This window comes from Asparagus officinalis, chromosome 6 (genome assembly GCF_001876935.1).
Source record: "Asparagus officinalis chromosome 6, Aspof.V1, whole genome shotgun sequence".
Taxonomy (NCBI): Eukaryota; Viridiplantae; Streptophyta; class Magnoliopsida; order Asparagales; family Asparagaceae; genus Asparagus; species Asparagus officinalis.
This window is the reverse complement of record NC_033799.1, coordinates 63,899,981-63,919,552: the sequence shown is the minus strand read 5'-3', so window position 1 is coordinate 63,919,552 and position 19,572 is coordinate 63,899,981.

Genomic DNA, 19,572 nt, shown 5'->3' with positions numbered 1-19,572 from the left:
CTGGATGAGGCACTTAATTTACCATATGGGTTGAAGCCGTCAGTAGCAAGACCAAGCCTTATATTACGAGGACATGAGGCAAACTCAGGATACCGAGCATCAAACTCTTTTCATGCTTAGGCATCTGCGGGATACCTCAAAATCCCATCATCCACATGATCATAATGGTGCCATGCCATATCCCTAGCTGTCTTAGATGACCTATACATCCTCTTTAATCTTGGAATTAATGAAAAATATTGTAACACTTTTCTTGCCTTTTTCTTCTTTTTCTGCCCTTATACTTCTGCTTCTTGATTTTGATCACTACTATCACTCGTATTGCACGCCTATCGAGAAGATCCACATGCACTACAAGATTCAACAGTTTCCCATTCTCCCCAATATAACATGCAATCACTTGGACAAGAATTAATCTCCTCGTATCCAAGTTCCAAAACCTTCATCATTCTTTTAGCTTCCTAAGTGGAGGATGGAAATGAAGATATTTGTGGAAATGCACTTATCAAGAGTTGCAATAACCAGGTAAATGACTTTTCAGACCACCCAAATGTACGTTTAAGACGTAATAACTGCAAGATGAAAGCCAATTTGGAGTAATTGGCGCAACCTGGATAGGGTTCATCCTCACAATCCTCCATTAGCTTATGATATCGGGCATCATTATCACTATAATCATGGCTAAGAGGCTCAATATTTGGCTCTTCATGCCCCTCCAAATCACGCATTGACACATTCACTTTTGTTTCACTTACCATCCCAAAGGCATCACGAACCAAATCCCCTATATCTTGGTTGCTAGTGTAGTTTATCTTGGTTGCTAGTGTAGTTTTTGGTTTGAGTAGAGCCCTCTCCACAATTTATATTTGAAGAACAAGGAATATCGTTATGATCTTCTATCACATGCGTTCCTCATGGAAAACCCATTGTCCATAAGCCTGCAAGAAACCCTTCTTGAAAACATCTTGTATCACATCTTATTTTTATACTACCGATTATAGCAACCCCTGCATGGACAACAAAATTTCCCTCCCATGCTGATTTTTCAAAAGCAAAGTCGAAGAAACAAGCAAAACCATCCATGAATCCTTTACTTTTAGCTGGTCTATCAATCCAAGACCTATCCATGTAGAATGATGACAAAATATGGAAATTGTACCTAAATATTTAAAAAGTAAGATTTCATAATTTATCGTCTTGTAATTGATCAGCAATAAACTATTCTATAAGGAAGCACTACATCACAAACTCCACTAAATTTTAAACAAGATGCACAAACATCTAATTAACCAAAAAAACATGTAAATAATACTTATTCAAGCCATGTACCGAATACTTATTAATAGAAAGTCAACACTTACTGTTAAACTATTATAAGCGCATATGTATCATGTATTTATGAGATATGATAGATATGTAAGCACACACACAAATGTTAAATATGGAAGAAAGAATAGTCCTCAATAACAATGTTTACCATTAAATTATTATATGTGCCTACATATCATGTATTTATGAGATATGATACATATGTAAGCAGACACAAAATGTTTAATATATTTCTCTAAATACATCATAGAGGTGAGAAATGATTCGGCTCTAACTAAATGAATCCTCTTCACTTGACCATATAAATCATAATCATTTATTTACAAGCCAAAAATTTAAGCCTGTGAAAGTTCCCTGACCAAATGAAAAGAATTGCGATTGAGCCATTTCCTTAAAATTTAAGATTACAACACGGATTTATTTGCTTGAGCAATGATTGTTCCCGAGTTATGAGCTAATCACAAAGCCTTTCGTCTCCATTGGCAGCATGCACAATGATTTAGGAGAATTCTTACAGATGATAGCTTGTGCATTGTCATTTTTCAAAGTTAAAAGACTTTTTAATGATGGGTCAATTTCCAACACAAGCTAAAACAAACTCATGTCCTAAATGCAAGAATAAAATGTCTGCCAAAAAATCCTAAGCCACATTTACATCTACAGCCTCATTGCTCACAAAGCCTTTCGTCTCTATTGGCAGCATGCACAATGATTTAGGAGAATTCTTACAGATGATAGCTTGTGCCTTGTCATTTTTCAAAGTTAAAAAGACTTTTTAATGATGGGTCAATTTCCAACACAAGTTAAAACAAACTCATGTCCTAAATGCAAGAATGAAATGCCTGCCAAAAAATGGTACCCTAAGCCACATTAACATCTACAGCCTCATTGCTCAATAACTAGAGACCAGCTGATTTACCAATCATTAGCACTAGAGACATGCAAGTGTGAATAAAATACACTCTGCTCATAGTTCTTTTCCATCTTTGGCTCAATAATCCTTCCAATGACCGCGTCATGCAATCATAGTTTTTTCTACTCAAACTCCTCTTAGGCTATCGAAAGTTCAATGCTCGAACATGTCTAGATTGATGGGGGAGCTAAGAAGACATGCTCTGTTTTGTGCAAAACTTTTACAAACTGGTATAACAGTAGTCAAGGTGTTTTTTTTAACTGAAATTTTTTATCAGAATTTGCTTGACTCTTTTCTTCAGGTTTTCACTGAATCGTATGAGATAGATGTTCAATTGTTCAATTAGCAGGAAATGGGAACAAGGGAACCCTTTCTGAGCTGTTGGACATGACAAACAAGAGGAAAAAAGATATTTAACAAATAGATTTAAAGATTTTTTCCCCCCGAAATTTAGATTTAAAACAAAGCTTGGCCAATGAAGCAATGAAACAATGCTGAAACAGATTTCAATGATGGGAAGGGGTAGCTTTTGTCATTTGACCCTCACAATGTTAATTTAGAAACACCGTTATATTTGGGGGGACATACTAACTCAATATTGAAGATATGGAAGGTTATTACACAAATGAAGATTTGAGAGGTAAATATGAAAATATAGAAGATTTGAGGGCTATATAGGTAAATAACCCTATATAAATTAGAAGGCTTATACTTTTCTTCTACGACTACGAGTAACAAGTTATATTCTTTTAACTATATTTTTATGTTTCAAATATAGCTTGCCTGAAAGAAAACGAGTACAATCAACCATTGCTACCTTTCGATTTAACCCTTCATGTGTCTTTTTCCCACAACGCCCATACTTCATGTATTTCAACTTTCAAAGTTGTTAAACTTTTGAGATTTATGAAGCAGACTCAGTTACATAGTGAACCTCAAGTTTTCTTAGAAAAACTCCATCAAAGTAATCATATATTGTATACTTTTTTTTTATGCAATACAATTACAAAAAACTATAATATTGAAAAAAATAGGCACCAACTCGATATTTTCTCTATCCTCTCAGAAAGTCGGAAAAAGCTTTTAGAGATGTGCTCCAACACACATCTTGAGACATTTTGAAGGATAATCGCCTCGAAGCTCAAAAGGAAAGTGATTTCACCATTGAGGCATACACCTCAAGTACTGAAAAGTTTGTGGTTTGAGTAATGGTGGCAAACAGGTAGGGTCGAGTCAATTAGGGTTCGGTCCAAATTGACCTGAGCCATATAAAATTCACTCAAACCAACTTGTTGATTTAACAGGTCACCCAACCCAAATCGTATATTAAATTAGTTGCACAACTTGTTTAACAAACCAAAATTTTTAATTAAGATGATATGTGGTTACACTCTAGTCAAGTAGTAATAACTGATCAGAAAAAAAGATAAAAAAAGTTAAAGTAGTATTAGATAAACAAAATCAAGCCTTAAACAGCTTGAGTTGGTCTCAAAGCTTCATTGTTTTTTTACTCTTCTAACCTTAGACAAATACATGAAAGCTTATTGTTAAAAAAATTTCAACCTTTCATTACCAACCTATATTACCTAGGTACTTCTATCTGAAGCCATATCCGACCCTACACCTACCCTGTGTGCACACCCCACATGTAACCCGTACCCAGACCAACACTTTCTTAGACGCTCCTGGAATATATGCATGCATTATTTGAGCGATTACTCAATTATATCATACATATTTTAATTGAAAACACTCATCAAACACTTCATGAATGCATATCCTACATTTCATATACACTTTCTCAAACTCATTACACATATTTTCAATTTCATATACACTTTCTAAAATTGAAAAGGAGGTGCAACCAAGCCCCAAACCCACTGTCCAAGAAAACAATTCCCAAATTACCCTTCTTCCCAATTAAAAACTCAATCTCTTTCCTCCTCCTAATCTGGCCCAAGACCTCCCCTTCCCCCACCACCTCCGACTGCGACGAGATGAAGAACCCGCTCGCCGCCGCCGCCGTCGCCGCCGCTGCGTGGCACCCGCCCTCCTCTAGCTCGTTGGTGCATGACGATTTTGTTGGGCTGTTTTCGTTTGAGTTCGCTTTTGTTTTTCCCATTAGGCCACTGAAGGCGCCGTTTCCATCTTGCTCTGTGCTTTGTCTCTGTTACGCGGAAAAGACCACATCTTTTATAGGCTCGGCTAAAGGCAGCCATTTGAAATCTCTGTTCTCAATGAGGGTTTGATCTGGGTTCTCCTAGATTTTTCTGAAAGGTATGGAAATGGCATCAAAATCTGATTTTTATGGTTATTTGATTGATGAGTTTTGATTGATTTTGGTACTTGCTTAGTGGGTCTTTGTTTGTTTTTGCTAAGAATTAGGGTTTGATTTTCTGTAGATCGGATGGTCTGAGATTTGTGAGGTTTGAATCTTATCATGGTTTGATGCCTTCTGCAGGTTGATTAAGTCCTCGATTTAAGCGTTTTTATTGCTTGATAGAAAGATGAACGGAGCAGTTTTTGTTGCGATTGCTGCTATAATTGGTAATTTACTTTAGGGCTGGGATAATGCTACAATTGCTGGTAACATTTGTTTTCAAAGGGAATCATCAGTTTATCTATTAAATCCCTACACTCAAATTGAAAAGTGAGAATTATGTCCACAGATGCGTGTTCATTTATTATTTTTCCTCTTCAGGGGTTGTTCTTTACATAAAGAGGGAATTTCAATTAGAGACTCAACCCACCATCGAGGGGCTAGTCGTAGCTACGTCCCTAATCGGAGCCATAATCGTCACAACATTTTTAGGGCCAGCATCGGATTATCTTGGTCGACGGCCTATGTTAATAATCTCATCAGTTCTCTACTTTATAGGCAGCATGTTAATGTTATGGGCTCCCAATGTCTACATGTTACTCCTGGCAAGACTCATCGATGGTCTCGGCATCGGTTTATCAGTAACTGGCTCCCAATGTCTACATGTTACTCCTGGCAAGACTCATCGATGGTCTCGGCATCGGTTTATCAGTAACTTTTATTCCTGTTTACATATGCTACAGTTTAAGTGTTATATGACATTTTTACAGATATGATTATGACATACATATATATATTTTCATCAAGGCGATCCTAGAGGAAAGGGAAACAATGAATATTAAAGCATTGCAAAGAGAGTCTGAGATGTTACGAGTAGTACTTGCTGGCTCATTGCCTACTTTATCTAAGCATATGTTGTAAATGTGCATGATTTTTTTTCATACGACATCTAGCTTGTGCAATATGTAAAGAAACATTGTCTGTGGTAAATGAAAAAAAGAAATCAAGGGTCCATTTCAATGTTATATGTGACAATTCAATCTTACATGTGACAACTCTACCTTATATGTGATATTTAGATCTGATTTGTGATATTTGGGTGTTGTATATGATATTTGGGTGTTGTATGTGATATTTGGGTGTTGCTTGTAACATTTGTTGTTTATACGTGACATTTGGGTGTTGTATATGATATTTGGGTGTTGCTTGTGATATTTGTTGTTTATACGTGATATTTGGGTGTTATATGTGATATTAAGTGTTGCTTGTGACATTTGTTATTTATACTTGATATTTGGGTATTGTATGTGATATTTGGGTGTTGCTTGTGACATTTGTTGTTTATACATGATATTTGGGTGTTGTATGTGATATTTGGGTGTTGCTTGTGACATTTATTGTTTATACGTGGCATTTGGGTGTTGTATGTGATATTTGGGTGTTGCTTACATTAGAAAGACTGCAAATGAAAGTTACCAAACATCCCATTTAACCTTGAATAACTAAGTTACAATCTCAATCCATCATCCCATTTCCTTCGTAGATTCAATCTATAGAAATGTGCAGTACAAACAATGAACTCAAAACTCAAATTTAAAGCAAATAGATTTAAAACAAACAAAAATCATCTTTGCCTCGCCGCTAGATGCAATGCGCCGCCCCATTGTTATTGTTAACATTTACAAATCTAGAAAATCCCTTATAATTCAACTCCCTCATCACCGGCCCCGCCAACGCCGGATCCAACGACCCCGACAAGGAGGTCACCGATAGCGAGTGGTTCTTGAAGATGAGATCGAAGCCGTAACAGGACCCTGATCCGAAGCCGTTAAAATTGATCCGAGAAGCCGTTACGACCCTGGTCTGCGTTCAATTTTATCTGAAGCCGTTATGACCCTAGTCTGCGTTCAATTCTAACGACTTTGGATCAAGCCGTTACGACCCCTCACATACAACACCCAAATATCACATATAAACTGTTAGACCCTAATGCCACTAGGAAAGACCCCTAGAAGGGAGGTGAATAGGGTTTATGCTAATCTAATCCGATTTAAATGCTAATTAAAACTTATTAACAAATATATTCTTGCAAGATAGATATACAACTAATTATAAGTAAGAATATGTAATATAAACAAAGGGCTATATCCTAGCAATAAGATATACTATGAGATATATCCAAAAAAAAGAAGGAAACCAAAGAAATGGAGATGAGATGATGTTAGTTGTCACCTTATTATAGGATGATGTGAGTGATTTTTTAAGAATGAGATGATGTTAGTTGTCACCTTATTATAGGATGATGTGAGTGATTTTTTAAGAAAAATTGTTTTGATGTTGTTTGGTTGTTATAGGATGATGTGAGTGATTTTTTAAGAAAAATTGTTTTGATGTTGTTTGGTTGGCGAAAAAAATAAGAAAATGAATTATAAGAAACCTATTTCTTGCAATAGGTTGTTTTCTTTTGTTTGGTTCATTCTTAAAAATAAGAAAATAGATGAGATGAGATGAGTTGCCATTATATTATTGGATGATGTGACTCACACTTAAGGAAATCGTTTTCCTTGTTTTTTGGGAGGACATGAGTGGAAATGAAATGTTAATAAGATGAGATGAGTTGTCACCATCTTATTGGATGATGTGAGTGATTTGAAATAATAAAATGAGATGAGTTGAGTGATATTGTGGATGAAACTAATATTTTATTAGATGTGGTGGATGAGTTGTTGATAATCACATTTTGTTACAATTTTATACCCTCATTATCTATTTTATATGAATAAATATGCCACTAATAATTATTTTTATCTTTAAATGCAGGTTAATCTCAAACTCTCATCTCTCAACAAAAAACCCCTTGAATAAATAAAGAAATGAAACAAAGAAGCCCATTGAAAAATCAATTGCCAAATTATCCAAAAGCACAAAGCTAAAAAGAAGAAGAAATGGCAAAGCCCAAAAGCCCAAGTCCAAGAATAAGAGAAAAGCTCGGACAGCAACAGAAGAGGACTGGGTATCGATGCCGGCATCGATACCCCTATCGATGCTGGTATTAATACTGACGTACAGTTTGTTATGAATCAAAGGCTAAAATTTGTTGTTTTTAGATAAGATTTAAATCCAATGGCTCTCATTCACTGATGTTTACTATAAATAGGGGTAGAGAGTGAGAGGTTAGAGGTGTGAAAAATTTTGTAACTCCATTTGGAGAGGAATGTAACTCTTAATTGAGAAGGCCATCCAAATTTGTAACTTTTGTTACAATTAATAAAAAAAAAATTTCCACTTCAAATCTTCTTCTCTTTGTGTAAAACCCCGAAATTTGCTATAATGAATATATGTGAATTATTAATAATAAATAATTCTCTTATGATAAATAATCATATATATACGTATATATATCAGATGAATGTAATTATCTGTGTTTGAGAACCCATCAAGTGTTTCTATGTGAGAGAAATCAGGTGAATAGTCCAACAGACAACAGAAACACTCTTCCTGTTGTGCGGTTGACCACGGCGGTCGACCGCATCGGTCGACCGCACAACGGTCAGAGTGTTTTCTCAGGTTCGGGTTCAAACGAGTTCGGGTCGGGTTTGTGAGTTGGTATATAGGCTAATGATCCGAGACAACCCTCTTGGCATCTGAAATTAGTAACCCTAGCCCCCCTCTCTTCTCTAAAACCCTAATCCTCCTTGTTTGGTGATTTGGGAGAAGTTCTTGAGGATTTGCAACAGTTTTTGGTGGGATTCAGCGAAGGGAAACGTTCTCCTTCAGATTCAGAGATTCATTGCTCACCTGAGGCGAGTATCATCTCGCCCAATCCCTCACCCATATTTTCTATGGCTTTCTTTTGATTTTTTTATGAGTTTTTGATGAGCCCAAATGGTATTTTCGTATAAAATTGAGTTCTCTATAATATGGATTACAAGAATCAATGGTTTTAGTTTATAAAAGCTCACCAATGTTCTGTTTAATAAAGATCTAGATCTGAAATTTGCCTAAACAAGAGTTAAATCATTTTTACTGTTTTTAAAACGTTTTTGATTTATTTCTCATGTATTTAGAATAATGGAAATGTAGATTTCAGGCTTGGGATTAGCTGTTTATCTTCTGTAGGATTTTTGAAACATTAGAACTCCTGTTATCGTAGAGAAATGTCAAATTTTATTTCAGGTTTCGAGCTGACATAACCCAGATTTGGGGTTTCTGTCCGCTTGGCGGTCGACCGGGGCGGTCGACCGCTGGGCTCGCTGTAAGGGCAGAAACCGTCTGCGGTCGACCGCGCCGGTCGACCGCGATGCTCTGGCGGTCGACCGCCAGGCGTGTATCAGAGTGCGGTCAACCGGTGCGGTCGACCACCGCACTGCCTGTTGCAAATCCCTGTTTTGTGTATTTTTAAGTATTTTACTCATGTTCGAGAGTTTGCCTGGATTATCTGACTTTGGTTTTTAGTCTTACTATCTACCTAGGCATGATAGATGACCTGAGGGTATAAATTGGGGACTTACACACTGATTTGAGTAGGGATTGATATAAGTAGATTTCACTATATATCACAGTGATATTTTTCACCATTTCACAGTCCTCGTGTTGGACTATAATCCATAGAAGTCCTCATGTTGGACTATCATCCATAGAAGTCCTCGCGTTGGACTATAATCCATTTCAGTTCTCGTGTTGGACATTTGCCACTTATTCCATGAGTTTGGAAACTACAATATATAGTTCCTGTTTCGGACATAGTTCTTAACCCTGCATATGACTTTCTCACAGCAGTTCATGACATGATAATTATGTAGATTTTGACATGACACTTATGTAGATTTTAACATGATTTTCATGTAGGCTATGATATAGCACTGCACTTATGTTCTGAGATTAGTTGTATTTCTTTTATTATTGTTCCTGTATTAGAACCTCGGGTTTGGTGATTAGGGGTTTACAATTTGAGATATAAGGTATATACATGAGGGTTTTCTTGTTTGGATTATTTCGCTCGACGTACCTATTTTCGTGTTGTAAATTTCTAATTACTAAAACCCTCTTTAGTAAGATCAATGAGTTTAGATCTATTAAATATTATCTGTATTTTCTTATACAACGAGCCCTGTTCCCTTGGGGTTGGTTGTGATGTTACTCGCTAGCGCTTTGACGCTCGTTGTCCCTCCCCCTTTCAGGTAACGAGCCAGGAGCCCGGAGAGTCGCAGGTTGATGGGGATGTATTTTAGCCTCCTCCGTCTATTTGGTTATATATTTTCTTTTAGGAGTTCCACAGTAGATTTTTGCTTAGACATTTGAGAGTCATGTTCTAGAAGTTTAAAGGCTGTGTGCCTTATTTCCTTTTCGTCACATATTTGTATTTAAGACTTGTTGAGTATTCCAGTTTATCTACTCAGACCTTGACTATGTACCTCTGTATGTTGGATGATGAGATATTAATGTGATTATTATCTGTTCATTAGTATTTCTTGTATTATCTCTTACTTGCTTTTGTACCTACACCTGTTGTTGACTTTACTAGATAGATGTTAATTGTGATGGTGAAATATGTTATTGCACGGTGTGGTGCATGGCAGATTTGACATTCTTGGTTTCACCTTGGACTGCAGCCTTGTGTGAACCCAGGGACGTCACAGTTGGTATCAGAGCTCTAGTTCCAATATCCTTAGGATCATCCTGTGTCGAGTCGTGGAGCTAGGATAGAGTTTCTTAGGATTCATGTATAGAGTCCGTAAGGAGTTCCTAGTATGAGTGAGGACGATATATGCGTATATCTCAAAATTTGAGAATTTTTTTTATGGCAACTATCTTGTCTAAATTCAAAGTATTTGTGTGAATACTATATGTTGTGAAAATTTCAATGTGATACGTTATTTATAAAGGTCCATTGTGACTCATAAACTCTCATTTTCTTATGATCAGAGATAGATGGCAGGACGCGGTAGACCTCGTACCCGGAGAGCTAGCCACAATCCGAGCCTCAGCAGACTCCACCCGAGCCGCAGCAGGCTCCTCAGTATTTGGTGGACATCATGGCTCCTCTTATTGCCCGGATGACAGCCATTGAGGAGTTAGTGACGACTCATATAACACCACGGACACCACCACCACCGGTAGCTCAGTAGCAGGGGATACCTGCCATTCCTGTTAGAGAGAGATCCCCAGAGATCACGCCCGCAGCCATTCCTTTAGCAGTCCTAGATAGAGCCACAGAGCAGGAGGCTTGGCTCCGTATGGTGGAGAGGTACCAGAAGATGAGGGCACCAGAGTTCCAGGGGTCACCAGACCCCCTTGCAGCCCATAAATGGAAGGAGGATGTGAGCAACATACTTGACATACTCAGTGTGGATTCAGTTCAGAAGCAGAGGTTGGCATTCTACAGTCTGAAGGAAGATGCCGGGAGATGGTACCGACTTCAGTTTACCCTAGAGCAGAGGATGACCCTCACCTGGGAGGACTTCATATTCTTCTTTGATGGGCAGTACATTTCTTCTACAGCACGGACTGGGAAGGAGCTCGAGTTGTCCCGATTGACTCAGGGGGACATGTCAGTGGCAGATTTTGAGAGCCGGTTCATGGAGTTGCTACATTTCACGGGCATGTGGCAGATGGGAGAGCGTCAGGTTCAGATGTTCTTAGCAGGGCTTCGCCCTAATCTCCGACGGTACCTCGTGTCGAGGAGGTTTTATTCAATTAGGGAGATAGCTGAGGCTGCCACTTCTCAGGAGATTGAGACTACTATGTTCCAGAAAGACAAGGAAGGGAAGACCAAGACAGGACAGAGTGGGGATAAGAACAAGAACAAGAGACCCTTTTCTGGACATCAGCAGCAGCATCAGGGCCCTTATAAAAGGGGACCCCAACAGGATCAGAGAGCGCATCAGCAACGCAAGTTTTAGGGATCTTGTTTTAATTGTCACAAGGTCGGGCATAAGGCATCAGAGTGTCGTAGCGCACCAGCAGGAGCCCAGCAGGGCAAGGGTCCGAACCAGCAGCAGCAACAGCGCCAGTAGGGCAGAGGTTAGGGCCAGCAGAACAGGCTTGAGGCACCGCCAGCAGCTCAGAGGACTGAGGGACAGATTCGAGCAGTTCAGGAGGTTCCTCGGGGGCAGATTGTCCCATATTCTCCATCTCCAGTAGCAGAGCAGCCTTCAGGCACAGGCAGGGTATATGCAGTAGTTCCCCGTGATCATGGAGCCAGCGGATCCGTAGTGGAGGGTACGTTCTTTGTGAATTCCTTTCCCGCTCGTATTCTTTTTGATTCGGGAGGTTCGCATTCTTTTATCTCGCATGCATTTATGGATAGACTCCATCTCATGGCTCAGCCTCTAGACACCCCTTTATCAATATCCACCCCTTTAGGTGAGGTATCGCTTCTGGAGAGCGTTTGTAGGAGGTGTACCGTTAGTTTGGACGAGTCAGAGTTCATAGTTGATTTTGATAGTGTTGCATATGTCCGAGTTCGATGTCATCCTTGGTATGGATTGGTTGTCTTCCTACCATATTAGTATTGACTGCTTTGCGAAGACAGTCAAGTTGCGAGCATCCGACGGGTCCGAGATAATTGTAGCCTCCTCTCAGGGCAACCAATTTGCGGAGTCATTTCTGGCGTACATCGAGGAGGCGATGCGACGGGATCAGGGTGCTGAGTTATTGGAGATTAGAGTTGTCTCGGAGTATCAGGATGTCTTTTCAGGACATACCTGGATTGCCTCCAGTGAGAGAGGTAGAGTTCTGTATTGAGTTGCAGCCAGACACAGCCCCGATATCCCGCGCACCCTATCGCATGGCACCAGCTGAGATGAGGGAGCTTCAGACCCAGTTAGATGAGTTGCTAGCTCAGGGTTTTATTCACCGAAGTCATTCTCCGTGGGGCGCACCGGTCCTCTTCGTGAAGAAGAAGGATGGTAGTATGAGATTATGCATAGATTATAGAGAGTTGAACAAGGTCACTATCCAGAATAGGTACCCACTACCTAGGATTGATGACTTGTTTGACCAGTTACAGGGAGCGCAGTATTTCTCGAAGATTGATCTTCGTTCTGGCTATCATCAGCTGCGGGTTCGGGAGACGGATATTCCCAAGACCGCCTTTCTTACTCGATATGGTTCTTTCGAGTTCTTGGTCATGCCATTTGGGTTGACCAATGCACCCGCGGTATTCATGGACTTGATGAACCGGGTTTTTCGTCCCTTCTTGGATCAGTTCGTGATCGTTTTTATCGATGATATTCTCATTTACTCGAGATCGGAGGCGGATCACGAGGAGCATCTACGGATAGCGTTGAGGACTCTTCAGGAGCATCAGTTGTATGCTAAGTTCAGCAAGTGTGAGTTTTGGCTTTCAGAAGTCAGATTTCTTAGCCATGTCATCAGTAGGGAGGGTATAGCAGTGGATCTAGCTAAGGTCGCAGCAGTTCTTGATTGGGAGCCATCAAAGACGGTGACAGAGATTCGCAGCTTTTTGGGTTTATCTGGATATTACAGGAAGTTCATTCAGGACTTCGCGAAGATTGCGACGCCTATTACACACCTTACGAAGAAGGGTGTACAGTTCATATGGAGCATGGAGTGCCAGAAGGCCTTTTATATTTTGAAGACTAAGTTGACTACAGCGCCGATTTTGACTATTCCGAGCAGTGACAGGACATTCTTCGTATATACAGATGCATCGTTGGCAGGCTTAGGAGGCGTATTGATGCAGACTCAGAGGGTAGTAGCTTATATCTCATGGCAGTTGAGGGTGCATGAGCAGAACTATCCCACTCATGATTTGGAGTTGGCAGCAGTGGTATTTGCACTGAAGTCTTAGAGGCACTACCTATATGGGGTGCAGTTTGAGTTATTCACAGACCATCAGAGTCTGAAGTACCTCTTTTCTCAGAAGGAACTCAATCAGAGGATCCAGTATCATCCGGGGAAGGCGAATGTCGTGGCAGATGCTTTAAGCAGGAAGCGTCGGCATCAGGTTTCGTCCTTGAGGTGTTCGCTGCATCGGGATCTTATCACTCTTAGCTAGTTTGACTTCAGACCTGAGGTTGGTAGTACTAGTGCATTCTTGGGAGCTATGTCAGTGCAGCTATCTTGGAGTGACAGGGTTGTCAGATCTCAGTTGGAAGACTCTTGGATTCAAATCCGTAAGGAGGAGATTTCCAAAGAGCCTAAGGCGGACTGGACCATCGGAGTAGATGGAGGATTGCGGATGAAGGGTAGACTAGTTATGCCAACCAGTGCAGAGCTGAAGAGGGAGTTATTTGATGAGGTACACTGTACTCGGTACACAGTACATCCAGGAACCACCAAGATGTACAAGGATTTGAAGAGACATTTCTGGTGGAGCGGTATGCGTAGAGAGGTTGCAGACTATGTGGCTAGATGTTTTACCTGTCAGCAGGTGAAGGCAGAGCATCAGAGACCGGCAAGGACACTTCAGCTTTACCCATTCCAGAGTGGAAGTGGGCAGACATTTCCATGGATTTTATTGTGGGGTTGCCAAAGTTGAAGAAGGGGAATGATTCAGTTTGGGTGATTGTGGACCGGTTGACGAAGTCAGCACATTTCATTCCAGTGAGGACTACTTATACCGCCGAGGCCTATGCGAGGATATTTATCAGGGAGATAGTTCGACTTCATGGAGTTCCAGACACGATTGTATCGGATCGAGGTTCGGTGTTCACTTCGCACTTTTGGAGGAGTTTTCAGGACTCTTTTGGCAGCAGTCTATCCTTATAACAATAGTTATCAAGCGACGATCGGTATGGCCCCGTATGAAGCATTGTATGGGAGACCTTGTAGATCGCCGATATGTTGGGCAGAGCCAGAGGACAGCTTGATGCTTGGGCCAGAGCTAGTGAGGCAGACTACCGAGAAAGTAGCATTGATCAGGGAGCGGATTCTAGCCGCTCAAAGTCGGCAGAAGAGTTTTGCAGATAAGAGGCGAAGACCCTTGGAGTTTTAGGTGGGAGACTCAGTCATGCTGAAGGTATCGCCTATGAAAGGCGTACAGCGATTTGGGCGACGGGGGAAGCTTGCACCGAGATATATTGGACCATTTCAGATTTTAGAGCGCATTGGAGCTGTGTCATACAGACTAGATCTTTGTTTCTATGCTCAATAAACACTTGCATGATGAGGAGCAGCAGCGAGTATTGGATGCACCAGAGATTGAGCTTCAGGAGGATTTGACTACTATTGAGATTCCGGTTTGTATACTTGCCAGAGAGGACAAGAGACTCAGGAGTAAGGTGATTCCCTTAGTGAAAGTTCAATGGAACCGAGGAGGCGTTGAGGAGATTTCTTAGGAGCACGAGGAGGACATGCGTCGCGACTACCCACACTTGGTTGAGCAGGTAAATTAATTCTTATTATGTTATATATATCTTACTTTACATTTATACCTTTGGTTATGTTTACATTTAACGCTAGAATGAAGATATTTTTGCTTAATTTTCAATCTTTTGGAACACATGGTATATGTATGGGGGGTTCCTTATTTGGATTTTTCGCCCGATGTACTAGTTCCACTAGATTAGGATTTGAGTGAGAATATTACCATTTTAGATCGTTAAGTATAAATATCTCCATATGTTATCTAGTAGTTCATTTTTCGAGATTCGTATAATTTTCGAATTTCGAGGATGAAATTCTTTTAAGGGGCGAAGAATGTAAAACCCTGAAATTTGCTATAATGAATATATGTGAATTATTAATAATAAATAATTCTCTTATTCTAAATAATCATATATATATACGTATATATATCAGATGAATATAATTATCTATGTTTGAGAACCCATCAAGTGTTTCTATGTGAGAGAAATCAGGTGAATAGTCCAACAGACAACAGGAACACTCTTCCTGTTGTGCGATCGACCGCGGCGGTCGACCGCATCGGTCGACCGCACAACGGTCAGAGTGTTTTCTCAGGTTCGGGTTCAAACGGGTTTGGGTCGGGTTTGTGAGTTGGTATATAGGCTAATGATCCAAGACAACCCTCTTGGCATCTAAAATCAGTAACCCTAGCCCCCCTCTCTTCTCTAAAACCCTAATCCTCCTTGTTTGGTGATTTGGGAGAAGTTCTTGAGGATTTGCAACAGTTTTTGGTGGGATTCAGTGAAGGGAAACGTTCTCCTTCAGATTCAGAGATCCATTGCTCACCTGAGGCGAGTATCATCTCGCCCAATCCCTCCCCCCTATTTTGAGTTTTTGATGAGCCCAAATGGTATTTTCATATAAAATTGAGTTCTCTATAATATGGATTACAAGAATCAATGGTTTTAGTTTATAAAAGCTCACCAATGTTCTGTTTAATAAAGATCTAGATCTGAAATTTGCCTAAACAAGAGTTAAATCATTTTTACTGTTTTTAAAACGTTTTTGTTTTATTTCTCATGTATTTAGAATATTGGAAATGTAGATTTCAGGCTTGGGATTAGCTGTTTATCTTCTGTAGAATTTTTGAAACATTAGAACTCCTGTTATCGTAGAGAAATGTCAAATTTTATTTCAGGTTTCGAGCTGACAGAAACCTAGATTTGGGTTTCTGTCCGCTTGGCGGTCGACCGGAGCGGTCGACCGCTGGGCTCGCTGTAAGGGCAGAAACAGTCTGCGGTCGACTACGATGCTCTGGCGGTCGACCGCGAGACCGCAGCGGTCGACCGCCAGGGCGTGTATCAGAGTGCGGTCGACCGGTGCGGTCGACCACCGCACTGTCTGTTGCAAATCCCTGTTTGTTGTATTTTTGAGTATTTTACTCATGTTCAGAGAGTTTGCCTGGATTATCTGACTTTGGTTTTTAGTCCTTACTATCCTACCAGCATGATAGATGACCTGAGGGTATAAATTAGGGACTTACACACTGATTTGAGTGGGGATTGATATAAGTAGATTTCACTATATATCACAGTGATATTTTTCACCATTTCACAGTCCTCGTGTTGGACTATAATCCATAGAAGTCTCGTGTTGGACTATAATCATAGAGTCCTCGCGTTGGACTATAATCCATTTCAGTCCCTGTTGGACATTTGCCACTTATTCCATGAGTTGGAAACTACAATTATATAGTTCCTGTTCGGACATAGTTCTTAACCCTGCATATGACTTTCTCACAGGCAGTTCATGACATGATAATTATGTAGATTTTGACATGACACTTATGTAGATTTAACATGATTTCAATGTAGGGCTATGATATAGCACTGGCACTTATGTTCTGAGATTAGTTGTATTTCTTTTATTATTGTTACTGTACTAGAACCTCGGGTTTAGTGGTTAGGGGTTTACAATTTGAGATATAAGGTATATACATGAGGGTTTCCTTGTTTGGATTATTTCGTTCGACGTACCTATTTCTCGTGTTGTAAATTCCAAATTTCCAAACCCTCTTTAGTAAGATCAATGAGTTTAGATCTATTAAATATTATCTGTATTTTCTTATACAACGAGCCCTGTTCCCTTGGGGTTGGTTGTGATGTTACTCGCTAACGCTTTGACGCTCGTTGTCCCTCCCCCTTTCAGGTAACGAGCCAGGAGCCCGGAGAGTCGCAGGTTGATGGGGATGCATTTTAGCCTCCTCCGTCTATTTGGTTATATATTTTCTTTTAGGAGTTCCACAGTAGATTTTTTCTTAGACATTTGAGAGTCATGTTCTAGAAGTTGTAAAGGCTGTGTGCCTTATTTCCTTTTCGTCGGATATTTGTATTTGAGACTTGTTTTATCTATTCAGACATTGATTTTGTATTTCTATATGTTGGATGATGAGATATCTATGTGGTAGTTATCATTCCATTCAGTTATCTCTTGTGTTATTTGTTACTTGCTTTTGTACCTACACCTGTTGTTGACTCTACTAGATAGATGTTAATTGTGATGGTGAAACATGTTATTGCATGGTGTGGTGCATGGCAGGTTTGACATTCTTGGTTTCACCTTGGACTACAGCCTTGTGTGAACCCAGAGACGTCACACTTTGTTGGATGATGATGATGGAGATGAAGAAAAGTTTAAAGGTTTGCTTTTCTTTTATTTCTCTCTTTTATTTCTTTTTAGTAATTTCTTTATTATTGCTTATTAGTTAGATTTACATTCATGCTTGTAGTGTAGATTTATTTTCTTGTCTTTTTATTTTTTTTTGCACTTTAATTTGTAGAGTAGATTTATTTTCTTGCATTTAATTTTTGTAATTTTATTTTGTAGTTTAGATTTTAATTCTTTTTAGTTAGATTTATTTCTTGTTCATAGTTTAGATTTTTCTTTTCTTTTTCTTTTTGTAATTTGGGCCTAATCCAATAAGTTTTTTAAATTTTCTGTGATTGAATTGCAATTCTAAAAACAAAAATATTACACATGTGATGATGACAAGCGGGCAACAAATTGCGCCGCTAATCCTTTCTGAATTGCAAAACCTAACCTACGAAACACATACTCAGCGGACCCTGCTATCGCCACATTCTTATTCGCGAATTTCTGAACCCTCCTGAGGAACTCCACCATATCAGCTGCAAGGAAACCAAACGTGTCGAAAGCGAACGGGATGAAGCTGTGGTGGTTGTCCTTGCAAGCTTGATCATGTTTGCCCACCTTAGCCTCTGCCGCTCTATCCGCTGCATGCCCAACCTTGAACTCTCCATTACCAAACCCCACCAACGGAGACACCCCTGTAAGATCAACACAAGCATGCTTCCCCCCGCTCCAACTATAGACAAGAACGTCTGCCGGCCTTAGAGTAGATCTAGTCTCTCCAGGAGGAGTGAGGAAGTTGACCGGCGCTTCCTTCTTTGATGGGATCCCTGCTCTCTGGAGGATATCATACAAGACATCTCTGACTAAGTCGTGCCTGTACTTGAACGCCGGCTGCTTCTGACAATGGATGGCATGCTCTCCAAAAGCATCCATCTGCGTCCTACGACAAACTGGACACACTGTCCCCTCCACGAATAAAGGAACCAACAACCTGTACCTAAGGATGGCTTGGTATTCCCCCGGAGTCATACGCTGCCCCAAACCCTCAATAGGCTTGGCCAACAAGAAATCCTGGGCGTGCTTTGCCCGCAGGCACTCAACAATCGCAACCTGCCTCTCTAAAAGGTCAAACTCTATCGATAAATCTCTACAAACGCCACCATAAAAGATGTCTGCCAAATAACGCATTGGTTTTGGGGGGACAGACCCTTTAGTGGTGATTTGAAGAAGATCAACCTCAGGTAGCTTGGCTTGAAGAAAGGCCCGAGCGGTAGTAAACTGACCTCCGAAGTGCAATATCAAACTGGGTTGCCGCCTGAGCAAAGAGCTGCGGCGGGCAAGCCCTCAAGGTGAAATACAACTTGGACAAACCCGCACAAGCCCTCAAAAGGACGAGCTCGCACTGTGGATCCCTAAGCTGGTCCAACGCTTCCATTAACTGAGTCGCCTTTGCCACCCTCTTTGCTGCTAACCCACCAACAAACCCCTCATCCATGCTAACTGCTCCACCTAAAAGCCTTACTCCATCACGAGGCCGACTGATATTCAAGGGAAAAAGCCCCTCCAGCAAACTTCTAGGATCCGGTGAGGGCCAGAATATTTCAGTTTTGGTTACATTGAGGTCCAACCCGAGTCTTGGGCCTTCAGTCTCGATCACCTTATATGCCTTAGCAATTTCCAAAGTATCTCCGATCAAGGACCCATCGTCCAAGTACCAAGCATGAAGAGCCAACTTGCACTCTTCCTGCACTCGTAGAATCAATGGGTGAAGCGTGAGTGCGAATAACAGAGGCCCTAGCGGGTCCCCCTGCTGGATCCCCCGAGCAGACCAAATGTGATCCACCCCCAAATATAGTCTAGCGGGCTGCACATATAGAAATTCCACCCAAGGAGAGATCGCCGAACACTTAAGGCGTACTTCCCACAACATACTACTCCTGTCGACCAAGTTAAATGCATTCCGAAAGTCAACCAAAAGCATGGAGAGCGAGTCATCCGCATGGTGGACATCAACGAACCTATTAACTGCATGCAAAACTGCTTC